At 42.7% G+C, this 15562-nt stretch overlaps 1 long non-coding RNA gene across 1 annotated transcript in view; it reads left to right on the plus strand.

The window, feature by feature from the left end:
• Nucleotides 1-15562, plus strand: part of LOC101793527 (uncharacterized) — a 75811-nt gene that overhangs the window by 42467 nt on the left and 17782 nt on the right. The gene's annotated exons all lie outside the window — the stretch shown is intronic.

The raw sequence follows: 15562 nt of genomic DNA on the forward strand, positions 1-15562 counted from the left end.
ATTTTCTGTTGACAGTATTCCCTGTAAACATTAACTCATTATTTATCTATCCCAAGGAATGGTATGCATTGGAAGACAATCGCCTTGCAGAGGAATGTGACCTTGGCTAGTCTATAACAGCTAAAAAATGCCATCCCTCTGACGTTATATTGTTTTGATGGAAGGGAAAATTAGCTAACTTATTTGGAATAGTTGCAAAGAAATCTTCAGCTTCTTAAAAAATGAGTTCAGCTAACTTTTCGACTCTCTCTTTGGGAATGCTATTAGTTTGTGGTTTCACAGTGTCTTTTACCTAAAAGTTTTTCTCAGACCATTAAGGAAACATTAATTATGGTTACAGCATTCTGAGGAGGGGGGAAGCAAATTTTACTAACTTAACTTTGGAAAGAGGCAGACTGATATTTAAGGGACTTAATGTAGCTGTGTGCAGTGAGTGCCAGAGCTGCAAGAAGTAAAATCTATAAATCTTTAACTTTATTCGACTTAGTAAACCACCTACATGTGCTCAAATAAAGTATGCTGAATGTTGAAAAGGCTACAGATGTGCCTCTCTTGTTCCACTAAGGCTGTACAGGCCTACTACATTCCCTTACCTCCAACATAAAACCCTTGCTGGCAGGTTTTCAGCATCTATTCCCTCAGCTGAGAATGCTGCAAATTCTCTGTGCCTCCAGACAGTAGGAGTTTCCAACTGATAATTTTCTGACACACAATGCTGGGCCATGGGTGTGCCTGTACCCAGCCCTATCTTTGTCTCTGGGTTGTTGGCCCCATGTTGCAGCCCTGCCTCCTCTGCTCCTCACTGGGCTCCCTGGGAGACTCCAGACCTGATTTGTCACGTTGCTGCATGCAGGGCTGTGGATGGAAGCTGTGACCAACACTAGGCTCTGGCCATGGGTTCAGGCACTATGGGACTGGTGGTGAGGGCATGTCCAGCTCTGGAGTCACCATCAGCACCTCACTCATCCCTCTTCCTGCAGCAGACCAGCAAAAGATGCTTATGTGGCTGTCCTGACATTCTGTCTATGGCCTTTCTGCAACAAAGGATAGCTTCTCCCAGAGCATGGTGTCCCAAAAGCTGTCTGTGCCAGTCTGTCATATGTCTGTTTTGGGACACCTGTTTGAGCACTGGGGAACATCCACTGGGATGTGAGTACACTTAGCCATTAAAACAGCCTTTACAGGAACATGGTGCATCCCCAAAGTTACATGTGGGCCTGAAGAAAATGTTACTGTCAATGGCTACATACACATTTTACTTGGGGTAGGTGGGACATGAGGCAAAGCATGATGCATAACCAACTCTCGTATATTGTTTTTAGAATAGCTGTTCTGGGCCATTTGGGTTGCCATAAATAATCCATGTCAGTTATACTATAAGAAGTTCTCAGAATGCAGCCATTAACATCACTCACTTTGAAATCAGCAGAGGCACCTCTTTTAAGACATTGTTGGTACGTGGGCTTTGGGTACAGAGCCAAAGCAAGGAGACTGAGTATTGGCAGCACAGCTGAGATTTTCTTCCTAAAAGAACAGAAGCTTCTGGGCATCCAGTTTTGGAAAGCACACTAGAATTATTAGGGTTGAAAGGTAAATTTAGGGCAACATTTTAGTTGGAATAGAATGGCATTTTTGAAAAAAAAAAAGCCCAATTATTACCACTTGGCTTATTTAGGTTGATATCAGAGGGCTCACTCACAGCCCCTGAACTGGTAAAACCAAACTGATGGATGAACCCCCAGTTCTTGGGGACTCACTGGAAGTCTGAAATATGTATGAGGTAGACACCAGGTTTCAGCACAAAGTGCTCCCCCCTTCTATATCTATTCCCAGAGCTCTGCAGCCTGTGCTGCTGATGATACAGGCTTGGGAACCTAACTGCCAGCTCCTAATTTGGATCCACAAGCCATGGTATGCCTGCCTGTGTGGTGTCAGCTCAGCCATCACAACCTTGCCCCCACTGCTACAGAGCACTCAACACTCCTTCTTTACAGAAATGCATGTCTTAGGAGAATTGCACGTCTTTTTCTGTAGTCTTTGGAAAGTTAACAGATATAAGTGGAAGGTGTCTCTGCCCATGGCAGGGTGGGTTGGGATGAGGTGATGTTTAGGGTCCCTTCCAACCCAAAGCATTCTAGGAATCTGTTATAACCATTGGCCTGTCACATCTGGCATTTAAACATAGAAAAAGATACCTCCCCCTTCTGCTACTTTTTCTAGTACTTGCAGATGAAGTAACCACACCTTTTCCTCACTAGAACTCACTTCCTCACTGTGTCACTCCTGTGGTTTCCTTATATTTGTATATTTCTGCCTGAAATCATGCTATCTTGGGTGAGGAGACTTATTTGGTACTAGCTTATAAAAAGCCTGAACCATCCTTTCCACAGCTCTCTTAAAGTTAAATCATTTTCTTGCAATGTTCTTCATTGTGTATTCCACACATAAGGCTATTTTTTTTTCTCATCATAAAGAGTCATTTAGGTCTTCAAATTCACATGGTTGAGTTTTAGTCTCTAAATCAGTTACATATGCATCAAATTCAAATTTGATTTAAATTATTCTTGACTGCATGTTGGAAAACAAAACAAGACACTGAGAAGAAGAATCTCTCTCTCTCACTCTTCCCCATCTCTGTCTCGTCCTGTCTGCTTCTCCCCAGAACAGGGCTTATTAACTTTTTCCATCAGATTTTCATATCAGAATTTATTTATATCAATTTTTTATCTTCTATTGGTTTCTCTGTCAAGTATTATGACATTGCAATATTGCTGAGCTTGATTCTAGTCTGTGAGTCTTCAGAAAGTAAATTTAAACTGCAAGCATTTCAAATTATTCTCTAAATGGATACTATTTTTTGCAAGCTCCTCTTGCAAATCAGAAGATTTACAGACTATAAGAGCTGTATGCTTCTGTCATACATATTGATTAATGAGTGCCAAGTAGAAGGGTAACTACTGAAGCTACAATTTTTTTGCAAGGCTGGAAAAATATTGTCACAACAAACCCAAAATTCATCTGGAAATTGTCAGAGTGAAAATATCCATCAGATTTCATTCTTATGTCTACCTCTCCCCAAAAATGTAGTTCACTTAATTTCCTATTTTTCAATATTTTCCTAACCTTTATTTTAAAATCAAGATTAAAATGCAAAAACAAAACAAAACAAAAAGTTGAAAGATCATAATTAAAAATGTGAAAACATAATATTCATCCAACAATTTCTCATGTTCCCATATCAGGATTGCTGAAAGAAAAGACACTACATTTATAATTGTATGCATATTGAGACATCTAGTTTAATCAGTTGAAGGGCTTTAAAGCTGTAAAATAGCACCAGATTCTGCTTTGACTTAGAGCTCAAGTCATTGTTGGTGAAAATGAACACAAAATTCTATGATCTGTGTGGATGAGAAAGCATGCCCAGCAGGCCACATCTGGGTGTTGATGGCACAGTTAAGCTTACACTAGGGTTACAACATCTGATGAGCATACCTTTAACCTCATACCAGCCCATAGACAGACGCAGCCATAGTATGAAACCCACACTGCAATTTGCATCAATTAGCCATGATGCTGACAAGATTTGTCAAGAAGCCACAGGCTGAACTGACTTGGAGAGTGAGTTCTTACTGCTCATCAAGGTGGCCCCAAGAGGGCTGGCAAAGCAGAAAGTTCTTCAGAGGAGAAGCCTCTATGTCTGCTCCTTTCTGCATTAAACAAGGATGCATGCCTCCTAGGCAAGAGGCTGTAATTTGTGTATGTGCATCCTCTAAATATTTTAGTGAATATGATTTCTGCTGTACATCCCACCTTATGAGGATATTGCAGATAATTTGCAGAAATGAGATTTCAGGGTAAGAGTCATGAACATGTACTACTGAAACCCGATCATCAGACTGCTGCTTATCCAATCAGGACATATAACAGGATCGTGTGATCTGAACAGCTTGCTTTTCAGTACTCCCAGGGAGCCAGTTACAGAAATAGCTATGACTTAACAGCTATTTGCCACAAACCTCTTAGTCAGTAATTTAAATACCAATCTAATTAGTGAAAATCAATACCTGTACAGAAAGGCAACAATCACAAAATTAAGATTTTCCTACGAAATATTTGGCCAACACAAATCCCTATTACTGAACCACTGTAGTTATCTTTTCCCTTCAGGCTAGTTGCTTGCTAATTGCAAGCTGACCTGACCTTGAGGTATAGAAACTAATGGCAACATCAACACAATAGCTAACAGAGGCACGCAGGGTGGAGCATCACAAGCCAACAGAGCTAGTGTTATTACTCAGCAATCACATCTTCAGCCTGTTGTCCTAACTGCAAGTAAGCTCTGGCACCTCTGTGCCAAAAGCAGCTCCTGCTGTTTATTGATCGAGCTTCTATTTTGGCCACAGATGAGAAAGCATTGGAAATTACCTGGCTGAGGTAGTGTTTCATTAGCTGGTGGAAGTTAAATGCAAATCTCTCAGTTCAACCACCAACCTGCCAAACTCCTCATGCAGCTTCAGGTGTTCTTTTCCCTCAAATGTGACCTTTATTTATGTCAAAGTAACAAGCAGGGCTGCCTACTACCATGACTCAGAGACAAAAACCCGGATCTCACTCAGATGTGCCCAGAAAGTGTTACCTAAGCCTTATTAGAGGAAGCCTTAGCTCTTATTATCTGTGACCACAGACTGATCCAGTGGCATCAGATGCTGCCTAAAGAAATGGTTATTAGTGAATGCTGTGCCTGTCTGCCCTTTGACCTGTATGTCTGCAGGTCACTGCTGGCCAAGCTGCTGTGTAGGTGATTATAGAATTACAGAATGGCTTGGGTTGGAAGGGGCCTTAAAGACCACGCAGTTCTAACCCCCTGCCATGGGCAGGGACACCTCCCACCAGCCCAGGTTACCTGAAGCCCCATCCAGCCTGGCCTTGAACACCTCCAGGGATGGGACATCCACAGCTTCTCTGAGCAGCCTGTGCTACTGCCTCACTAACCCAAAGATGAGAGACCTTTTCCTGCAGAGAGCCGAAACATGAAGTCAGGCTTTGTGAGTGAGCCCTGCTGGGAGAGGAAGCTCTGTGCTACATGTCCTGCCCATTGACCCAGCACCACCCTGCCCAGACCCTGCAGGGGACTCTCCCTTTTGACGCCCACCCGCAGCAAGGGACATCACGGTGGGGTGCTTGGGGAGGGAAGAGCCCAGTGGAGCTGTGTGTGTGCCGCGGAGATGCAGGGAGGGACCAGGAGCCAGGACAGCCCCACGGGTTCCCGCCCTCCTCCTGGGGGATGTCCTGCTCTACGTGCAGATCTGCAGGAGAGGGGAGCCAAAGGCTTTGCTTGCTTTTGAAAGGGGGTGGGTGTTTGGCACGCTCCAGGGAACAACTGGCTTTGGAGATGTCCTTTTCTGGCTTTTCCTGCACGAGGGAGAGAGTTAGGCCATTTCCTTGTTTATAGAAAGCTCTTGTTTCAGCCTTCTTCTGCACAAACAAAGAATTATGACAAAATATAAGGTGTCATGGAAACTTGCTTTTGAAAGATGAATTCCTGAAGCTTTAATAAGAGTTGATTAATAACATTTCCAGTTATTGGGGCTAAACCCTTCTCTCAGTTGCCTCACATGAATCCGGTGTAGCTATCCCGTGTAAGTGGAGTTATCTCAGATATCTCTAGAGCAACAGGAAAAGACATCTGATTACATTCAGATCTGCAGCATTTCCCTAATATCTTTCAGTTGCACTTAAATTACTTTTCTAGCAGTTAACAGGATGGATGTTGCTCAGGGAGTGATCAGTCTGTAAATATTTTCTTTGTTAAACAGAAATACCAGCCCCAGTCCTGTCCCCTGGGAATGTGGCACTGACAGGTGTTAGGGTTCAAAGATCAGAAAACAATAGTGTTCACTTTGGAATGGACATGGGTTCCTGACCTGCACTGTGGAGAGTGGAAAATTTACTCATCAAAGCCCTGGGAAATTAAACACCCCCTGGTCTTTGGACTTTTTCATACTGTATTAGTTTTTCTTTATGAGGCTTACTTATTGCTTGTTTTGAAGCAGGTCAGAAGATTTTGTTATGGGTATTGCACCATGTAATTTTTTTTTTTTTTTTCCTGTGAGATTACTGTGGAACAGAAATGTTCAGATCCTCAACAGTTAACATCCCAAAGAGCTGTATTGACAAGCTCAGAAGGCTGTGTGTGTGCACATGTGTGTGGCGAGCTGTCATTCTGTATTAAGATAATACGTGCTTTTTTTCTCCTTAATCCTGTTCTTGTTGCATATTTATGGCCATCTGCCTGTACTTATGCAGTGGAGCCCTGTTCTGTGATATCAATATTATGATAACTCTGATAGATGACCATTCCATACATCATTAGAAGAGGGCAATCCCCTCAAAGTGAGAACTGCATTGCCTGGCCATCTCTGTTGCAGGCATTATATTTGCCCTCCAGCTCTTCCAGTTCTGCCAAAGGAGCAGAATTATGTGTGATTTGTACATTCCTGTGTGACAACTTCAGGCACCTCACGTGCCTGTACATTAAGTACAACCTATATTTATCCCCAGATAAAGTCTGTTTTTCAAGTCTATAATTCAGTCACCAGTATTTCTTTATCTGCATCTGGAGTTTCGTCTTTTCCCTTGCAAGTGGCTCATCATACTCCTCTGTTCCAGGGATAGAGAAGCCTGAGAGTTGAGTGTGTGTATTTGTGTGTGGGGGTGAGCAGGCAATGTTCCCACCGGCTCTAAAAAGAGTACTCACATTCTGTACATAGTCCAAACTTGCCTCCTTCCTGGCCTTTATTTGCAATTCAAACAACAACAATAATAAAACAAACTGCAGCCAAAGTTTTCTCTCCAAACTTGGCTGGGGTTCTTCTGCATGGATCTCCTCTGTCCGAGCAGCTTGTTTGTTCTCTTTCAAAGAAACGAACTCTTCTCACATCTTAGCTGGAGCTAACAAGATCCACCTGCCAGCAAGATGCAGCCCTGTATTTTTATGCAGGATCCAAGTAGCTGGATGCAGTAGGACTAAACAAAGTTGCTCACTTTGTACACGGAGTGGGGAAAGGCTATCCAGTTACAGGGTTGTGTCCAGATCATGTGTCCACATCTTAAGGGGAAAGGAAAAAATCGGGATCAGCAGGAAGAATGGCTGAGGTTACCTTAGTTATGAAGTTATGAAGGGCAAATCAAATGATTTAGCTTATCAAAGAGAACTTAAGCAGGTGACTGATCAGTTTGCATGTTATCATACAGAGAGGGTATCAGCTACTATGGAGAAATTTAATCAGGCAGAGACTTAGGAAGACTTAATGTCTAGGTGTTGAGGCTAGATGGATTTACACTGGGAAAAAAGTGCACATTTTTTAATGGTGAGATTAATGTGCTTTCAGGCTAATTCTCTAAGATGTGTGGTTAATGCCCTATCATATGAAATCTTTTATCCACTTGAGAAGCTGTGCATCTTCATGAGGAAATTCCTGAGAAAAAGATGTATAGAAAGTAGAAATGAAAACTCTACTGCTCAGAAGTTCCTTGCCTTTGAAATGACAGCTGGTCCTCCCTATCTTGCTGCCAGGATAGGTCTTATGGAATATCAAACAGGCAATATGACATTGTTCCTTTATTCCAGCCCAGGGCTGGTATTTTGTTGCTGATCCCACTCATTAGCCATATCATACTTCTGACTCTGGGACAAAGGCGCTGAGGTCAATATGTTAATATGCTTCAAGGAGAGGTGCCCCAGTGCTGCCCCCACTTTAAGCATGGTTCAGAAGTGAGCATTCCCAGAAAACACCAAAGAAAGATCAAAGGTCTTCCTTATCAGCTGGAGTGCTCGGTGGCTTGTGTTAGCTTTTTACAACATTGTCCCAACACAGATGAGGGATGAAGTGACAGGTCCTGTCATTGTGCCCAGGAATTTTCACTCCATGATCAGAGTTTTGACACACAATGTGGACAAAGCAGTAGGGAATGAGTGTGCTGTGTGCACTCACCCTCTTTCTGTGGGATTCATTTATTTTCCCCTTGAAATAAATAAATAAATACATACATACATACATACATACATACATAAAAATATCACTTTACATCAGGTATCATTGCCATAGCAGATGTCCTGGACATTATTTTGTGGTCAAGCAGGATTTCTGCAAGAAGTGATTCCTTGCTGACTGGGGGGACTCTGCAGAACAGGGAATTCTCTTCCCGTAAAAAAGGCTGTTTATTTCACATTAAGTTTTAATTTAGCAGAACAATTGCTTGCTTTCTTCAGAGCAGGAGAACATGTTCCATGAACAAAGACTGTCTATAACCATTAACTTTGGCCCCACTAAGCAAGAGGTCAGGTTTATTTTCCATATGCTGTGCCTGCCAGACCCTTTTTTCTCTTGTTCCATTCTACTGCTTTTCATCAGGTCACTCTTATTATAATTCATCCATGAAAAAAGAAGGAAGAAAAAAAAAATAATTCCTTTAAAGTAAAGTTAATTCAAACATAAACATGCAAGAAGTAAATCAAAAAATAACGACCGAATTTAGGAATGAGCTTCTTTCTTTAACCAAGCAGCACATGTCCCACAGCTATAACAGGACAAGACCAAATACTTTTCTGAGACCCCTGCAATTAACAACAACAAAATGTGACAGTTTTAAAGGACAGAGAAATTCTGATTAGAATCAGCTACAACTTGTTTTCAAAAGAGTGTAATCACAGACAAGGGAGGGACGGGGGGAGTAATTCAAGATTTATACATGTGACCAAATTTTGCTCTGAGCAGCCGAGATTTTGGCATTACATCAAAAGACTAGTCCATTAATCACATTTGAAATAGTCTTTGCTTTTAGGTTTTCCTTTTCTGATGAGCAAGGGAGAAGACCCAAGAATATTTTGTCAATGACAAAGATATAAAGTCCCACATGCAGTTTCACTTAGTGAAAGAAATCCCACAGACAGACTGATAAATTTATTTGTGTCCAGAGAGATCTGCTTGTAAGATTCCTGAGAAAACCTGTGGAAGGAGATATTATGTTACCCTGCTGTGTCTTCCAAACTCAGTGAAGAAGAAGCTGGGCCAGTTTTGGTGTCCACGGCACATGAGTAGCAGTCCTAATTCAGAGGAAGGACACCAGAGCTCGCCTTAACTCCAAAACTCCCTGCAATTAAGAGAACATGACATCTCAGAAATGCTCATGGAAGTGGGTCTAGGGAGTTGGCTGCTTAACTGGGCAGGCTCCAAGATCTGATGCTCTTGAGTTGTCATCTGCTCTGTAGCATTCCCCGGGGTGACAAACATCCATCAGTAGGCATGAAAATGTGTTCAACTGAGGTGCTGACTGAAGTCTTTTAATCTGGCTGAGGGACAGCCATGGCAAGTGGCACTACTCTCAGCAGAGGGAAGGATCTGGACCTGGAGAGAGGAAGATGAGTGAAAGGCAAAGAAAGTCCAGCTGAGCTCACCTGGATGAAGAAACACTGCACTTCCATGCTGGAGAATAATTCAGCTCATCTAAACCACGAGAAAAGCCACAGAGAGAAAGCTGGCATGATGAAAGGCGAGGTGCCCATCACTAAACCCAGGTATAGCTGTGACATTGAGAATGTTTTTTTTTTTTTTTTTTTGTTTTGTTTTCAACAAATAAACCATAGAACCCCAACTCACATCTTCCCCTGTGGAAACATATTGCCCTCAGCCATGAGCCTGTTTTTCCCAAGTTCAGTTTATTTTATTTTTTATTTTTTTTGTGTGTGTGTCTGTTTCTGCAGTTCATTTGCAGTTTCTCTGAAGAGGATGTTAACACACACATGCACACAAAGTGGAAAAAATAAATGTTTTGCTTTCTGGAAACCCCATGGCTAAGAACAGCTAAAATGTCAGCTGCCAGTTTATTTAGACATGACAAGGCGTGTGGCTAGACATGGGACACAGCTGAGACCAATTCTGTTCTTTCTCGTTATTATGTAAAGGTCTTCTGGAAAAAATAAATAAATTAATAAATAAAAATTGGCAGGCATTGGACTGCGGAGGCCTACCATATCTAGAGCCAGTCTTCTCTTGTTATTTTCTTTCCATCATTAGGATTACTTTTCCTTCCCTCTGAGAACCAATGTTACTGAAAAGGATTGGAGGGAAGGCGGAAGTCTGTCTGGTCCCTGGTCAGCCCATGTCCCCAAACCCACCTGAAGCAGAAACTCCCTGTGTTCCCTTGAACAGAGAGAAGGTAACTTGATCTCAGCTTTCTCTGCTCCTTGCCTTGACTTTATAGCCCTGGCTGGCTGGAGGGGCAAAGCAGGGGATGCTGCTGGGAGACCACCTCTCTGCACCCCACAAGCCATAGCTCTAGGTCAAGCCCCAGTGTGAAGCACATTCCACCCTTGCCCTCTGAAATTATCTTACCTTCTTCCTATGAGTTCAATTAAAACAAAGACCTGGGGTTAGACAGCAGGGTATGAAAGGAGTGCCTCTCCGCATGGCCTGTTTATGAGGTAACGAAGGTCATCCCATGATAGTAAGCTGAACATGGTGATGTATATAACCTAGGAAAAAGATGCTGAAATCCCTTAAAATGATGTAGATGAGGAATCCCATCTGTTAACATTTATCAGGATGCTACTTCTCTCTTCCTATATCTTGTATAACTAAGGCAGAACTAAGTCTGTTGTCTCACTGCTGCTGCCTTTCATGAGGAAAATCCTCATTCATCACAATGCCAAAGCACTGGAGGCTCTTTATCTGATGTGTGCCCCAGGACCTGTAAAAGGCAGAGGCAGTTTCCTGCTGAATTCTGCAGAACATGGCAAAGGGTCCCTATGCCTGGCCTCCAATAAATTGAAGGAGGAGATGGGGCCAGGGGGCCGTGGCAAGAAGGTTCCTCAGAAGGCTGAGATGCTGGAGACTGAGAGGCTACAGGAACTGTAGGAGGTCACCAGCTATCAGAAACTGCACAGCTCAGTGGCAGACCCTTGAACTTCATGGGGAAAACTTTTCTGTTCGAGATGTAAGACTGAAAAGAAATTTCAGGTTTCCAAGCAATCTCTCTCTCTGACTTTTTATTTATATATTTATTTATTTTTATGCCTACCAAACCACCAGTAACACATGAAGCAAGTAAAACATGCTGTATCATTTTGAGCAACAGATCAAGATGCTAAAGAGCTGATGGCTCTTGGAGTAGCTGAGCATGGTTGTTTCCCCCATCCGGACCTGGGGCTCACTGCTGGTAGGGCATGGCTGAGGTAGTGCAGGAGGGAGCTAGTGTGTGACCTTTAATTCCACGGTTAGAAGAAACTGCCTGCAAAGAATGCAGGAGAAATTAGAGGAATTAACTTTGTTCTGTTAATACTAGACCTGTCAATCTAGTTCCTTCGGGAAAGTGCCCTGCAATTCCCATAAACAACCGACAGCTTTAGAGGCCTTTAGCTAGAAGTCTGGTCACTTTCCATATCACTTTTTCTGACCTTGAGCCTTAATTAGAAGGTCTGTGATTCATGACTAAACGGCATAATTGCATAAAGCAAAGGAGAAAGGCATCCAGACATAACTGGATTTACTCTACATGTGAACGTTCGTGCATGTACTGATAAGCACCAGGATAATCAGGTGGTACATTCCAGATCTCTGTACATATTAGTGCAAAGCAAATGGCCCCAGGTGTTTTCTGAAATGAACAAAATCCTGTTTTCAGTCTGGAACTGTTAATTGTTAACTACTCAGATAGGCTTACATTCCTCTTACTTCACAAATTAAACCCACTTGTCATCTGTTGTTGATTTCATAGCTTTCACATTCAGGGAAGGAAAACAGACTGGGGGACAGAAAAAAGAAAATCCATGTTAGGATGTGATCCACTGTGTGTGCCATGTAATAAAAGACCCATAAGAGATTATCTCTCCGGCATTGTCCAGCCTCCTTGTCCTTCGCTTTGGCTGGAAAACAGCAGAGAAAAAAGGGGGTACAGTTTGCAGAGGCAGGTGAGCTCTGATGTGAAAGGCTTTCTCCCATGTTACTCTGATGTATCTCTGCTCCCTCAGCAGCACGACTGAGGTTAGCACTGAAATGCAGTCACTGAGCAACATGGCATAAACCTCATTTCAGGCTTTCACATTGTCTTGGATTGTTCCCAGCACTGCCTTCCAAGACACCCTTTTGTATCCTCTCTACCTCCTGGTTTTTGGAGGTGCAGGTATTATACTTGTCCTGGGCTTCTCCCTCTGAGAGAGGAGACCCAGCATGTTTTCTCTGGGCACAGGCCATAGGCACACAATGCCTGCAGGGGTGGTGGAGCAGCTGATGGAGCAGGGTGCATGGGACAGCCCTGCCTGCACCCCCAGAGGGAGAGGGAAAAGGAGGCCATCATGGTACTGGGATGCTAGAGGGCACCTATCCTGCTCAGACCAGAAAGGGGACAATGTTTTTTTTCCCTAGTAGTTCCCCATTTACAGAGCAGCCTTCACTTCTGGGTGTGCTCTCTCAGGACCCTGGGCACATTCAGCAGATATCTGTCTTCTTCAAGCAGAAAGTTTTGAGTACAACACAAATGCTGTGCTTGTGCCAAGTGCTGCAACCTCTGAGAGTCAGGATACAGCCTGTAATTTTCTTTCAGATTTTTTAAAATTATTTGGGACAAATATAATGAGAAAGTTTCTGAATTTAGATGTAATCCAACATCTGGCCACCTGTCAAGTACAGAGATCCTCCAACACCAATTGATGCAGAAAGTAATGCCCATCACCCTCCTAATTTCATTAAATCCAAGGACTGGGTCTTTAGTCCTTTACAGCAAGGAAGCAGAGTTCCCACCTCCTGAGAGTTCAGGGAGACCTGCAGCATGGCTTCTCCCCTTCCCCCCTATGGTATTGCTGCTTCCAGAAATGCAGGCTTCAGTCCTTAAAATGAGGTTCTACTCCTGTAGGTGTGGTCACAGAAGAGATGCTACCAGGGATAATAAGATTTTATTAAATGTAGCATTTATTAAACCTAGCTGCAGTAGGAATATCCCTCCTTGATGAAGCAGATCAGTTGTTACCTGGATGCTTAATCTAACTTAGTATTAGCAATGCCAAATGCAGCATTTCTTGTAATATATATGGGGTCAAGATTTTGGAGACCTTCCTCTTTCCAACTTGTGGGAAATTGCCCTGGTACTTTGAATTTTAGAGAGTTCCTTCAACTAAGATACACCCTTGATTTTTAACCCTAGAAAACTTTTTTCCTTTACTGTCTTCCTGTGAAGTTGGATTTCTCTTTAAGATGCTGGGACTCTCTTCACGGTTATCTGTTTTGTATTCACTCATCAGTGGATAGAGCAAAATAATTAATGGTTTGATAAAAAATTGAGAAGAGAGAGAACTGACATCCTTTTGGAGATTTTGTGTAGGTCCAATAATTTTTATTCTGCATTATTTGATGTAATCACAGGACTTTCAGTAACACAATTGGTAAGTAAAACATAGCTATAGCAGGGTTTTAATATTTTGAATTTTTTTTTACCATTTAAAAGAATTAATCATATGGAGAGGGTGTTGCTTTCTTTGCAGGGGCAGACTCAGTGTACCTATACAGCCAAAAACACAAATGATGGTATTCCATTTTGGTTTTGAGATAGTTTGGGGAACCAAATCTCTTTTTATTGTGAACAATTTCACATACAGGTTGCCTTGGATAAATTAGTTTGGACCAATTTTTTATTTTTATTTTTTTATTTTTTACCAAAATCATGTCCCTCTGTGAATGCTTACCATTCACAGGTATTTAGATTTGGACTTGGTGGCACATATCAGACCATCTGTATATTGTGTAAGGAATGAGATCAGTGGGTTAATATTCAGGCACCCTCAGTGCCACCATTTCCTCCTCTGCTTTTGAGCTCCTCTGCTCTCAGCTCCTGCTGAAGGGTAAAACAGACTTTGAAAGGCTCAGAGTACTGGTCCATTACCATCTGGCAGCTGTCCCTACTGCTGTCTTCACTGTGCACTGCAGGAGCAAGCTGCTAGCACAGAGTGATCAAGAGAAGAGCATCACGGAGGAAGGTTATTAACCTCCACCATGTCTTCCAGGGCACTCCACCCTCAGAAAGGTTAATTTACTGATCCCACTGATAGTACTTGTCTGATTTCACTGTTTTGCACTTGCTCTGCCCACAAATGGAAAACACATATTTTCCTAAATCAGCAGGAACCTAATTAAAATATGTGTGTCTTTGAAGACATTTCTGTGACGCTCAAGAGTCCCAGTTATCTAACATGCAAATCTAAAGGAGCTGAAATGCTGCCAGTGGGTTAAATCCTTAACATTATGAATCTGATGAATTTTGCTAACTTCCAGACAGTACCCCAAACTCAGGCTTGCCATGACTCTAGCACAGTGACTTTTGGCAGACAGGAGAGTTTCCCCATGTAGCTTTCTCTCTCAGAAGAAAACGATGAAGAGGCAATGTCACAGTATCCTATCTGCTCTGGAACAGTACCTCTTTTCTTCAGCAGTCAAATCAATCTGGCACTTTGGGCTGGGAGATGAAGGCCTCAACAGGTTATTCTGGTAGTATTATAATTTTTATTAAAAACAAACAAGCAAGCAAAGAATGGACATTTACTAGATGTTCCCTGTCTTTGCATGTGTTTGTATTTTCATACCACAGCCAAAGGTCTTTAAAATTATTTTTATTGGAATCTGCTTTGTTTTTAGGCATTGGAACAGGTTTCTCAGAAAGGTGGTGGAGTCCCTGGGGGTGTGTAAGGAAAGGTTGGACGTAGTGCTTAGGGACATGGTTTAGTGGGTGACATTGGTGGTAGGGGGGTGGTTGGACCAGATGATCTTGGAGGTCTTTTCCAACCTTAATGATTCTATCATTCTATGACTCTTTGAAGAGGTGTTGATATTTTTTATGGTGACTTTTGTGAAGGCAGCAGGGGTACTGATGAACTCCTTGAGGTACCACTGACTGTTGTCGTGCAGTATGCACTAGGATCACAAAATGACTTTGACTTCTTGTGTCAAGCAACCTGCTTCATTTACTGCAATACGAATAAATTAGGCAGGGAGGTGCAGTGAGTTGTCTTGAGGTAGATGAACCCAAATGTTGTGTTTGGATTCAACCACTGGATTCATTTTGGCCACAAAATTGATGCAGGCAGATTGCTTATTCTGACCCTTGCATAAGTGGCCTCTAGCTGTGCTTCCCTCACCTCTGGCACTGATCTGAGGCAGAGCCTGGATGCAGGGCTGCCAGAGATCCTCTCCTATAGTGATTGCAGCACATGCTGCCGTTATCACTGCAAGCTGGCCTTAGAGGAAGCTGAAGCCAGAAGAGGCAGTGACACCTCCACACCTCCTCCAGCTCCACTTTCCTGCCCTCTACTCTGTGCCCAGAAAGCAGAAGCCCAGAAGGCACTCTGTGCCTTGGTCAGGCAGAGTTACACCTCTGGCAGGCTGTGACCAGATTCTGATGACAGATTCACTGTCACCCACCAGGGATGTTGCTTCCCCTCTAGAGTTTTCTAGGGAACAACCAGGTACTGATAGACTCAGCAATGTTTAAGTAAGAAAGCCGTACAGCAGACATT

Source organism: Anas platyrhynchos, chromosome Z (genome assembly GCF_047663525.1).
Source record: "Anas platyrhynchos isolate ZD024472 breed Pekin duck chromosome Z, IASCAAS_PekinDuck_T2T, whole genome shotgun sequence".
NCBI classification, from domain to species: domain Eukaryota; kingdom Metazoa; phylum Chordata; class Aves; order Anseriformes; family Anatidae; genus Anas; species Anas platyrhynchos.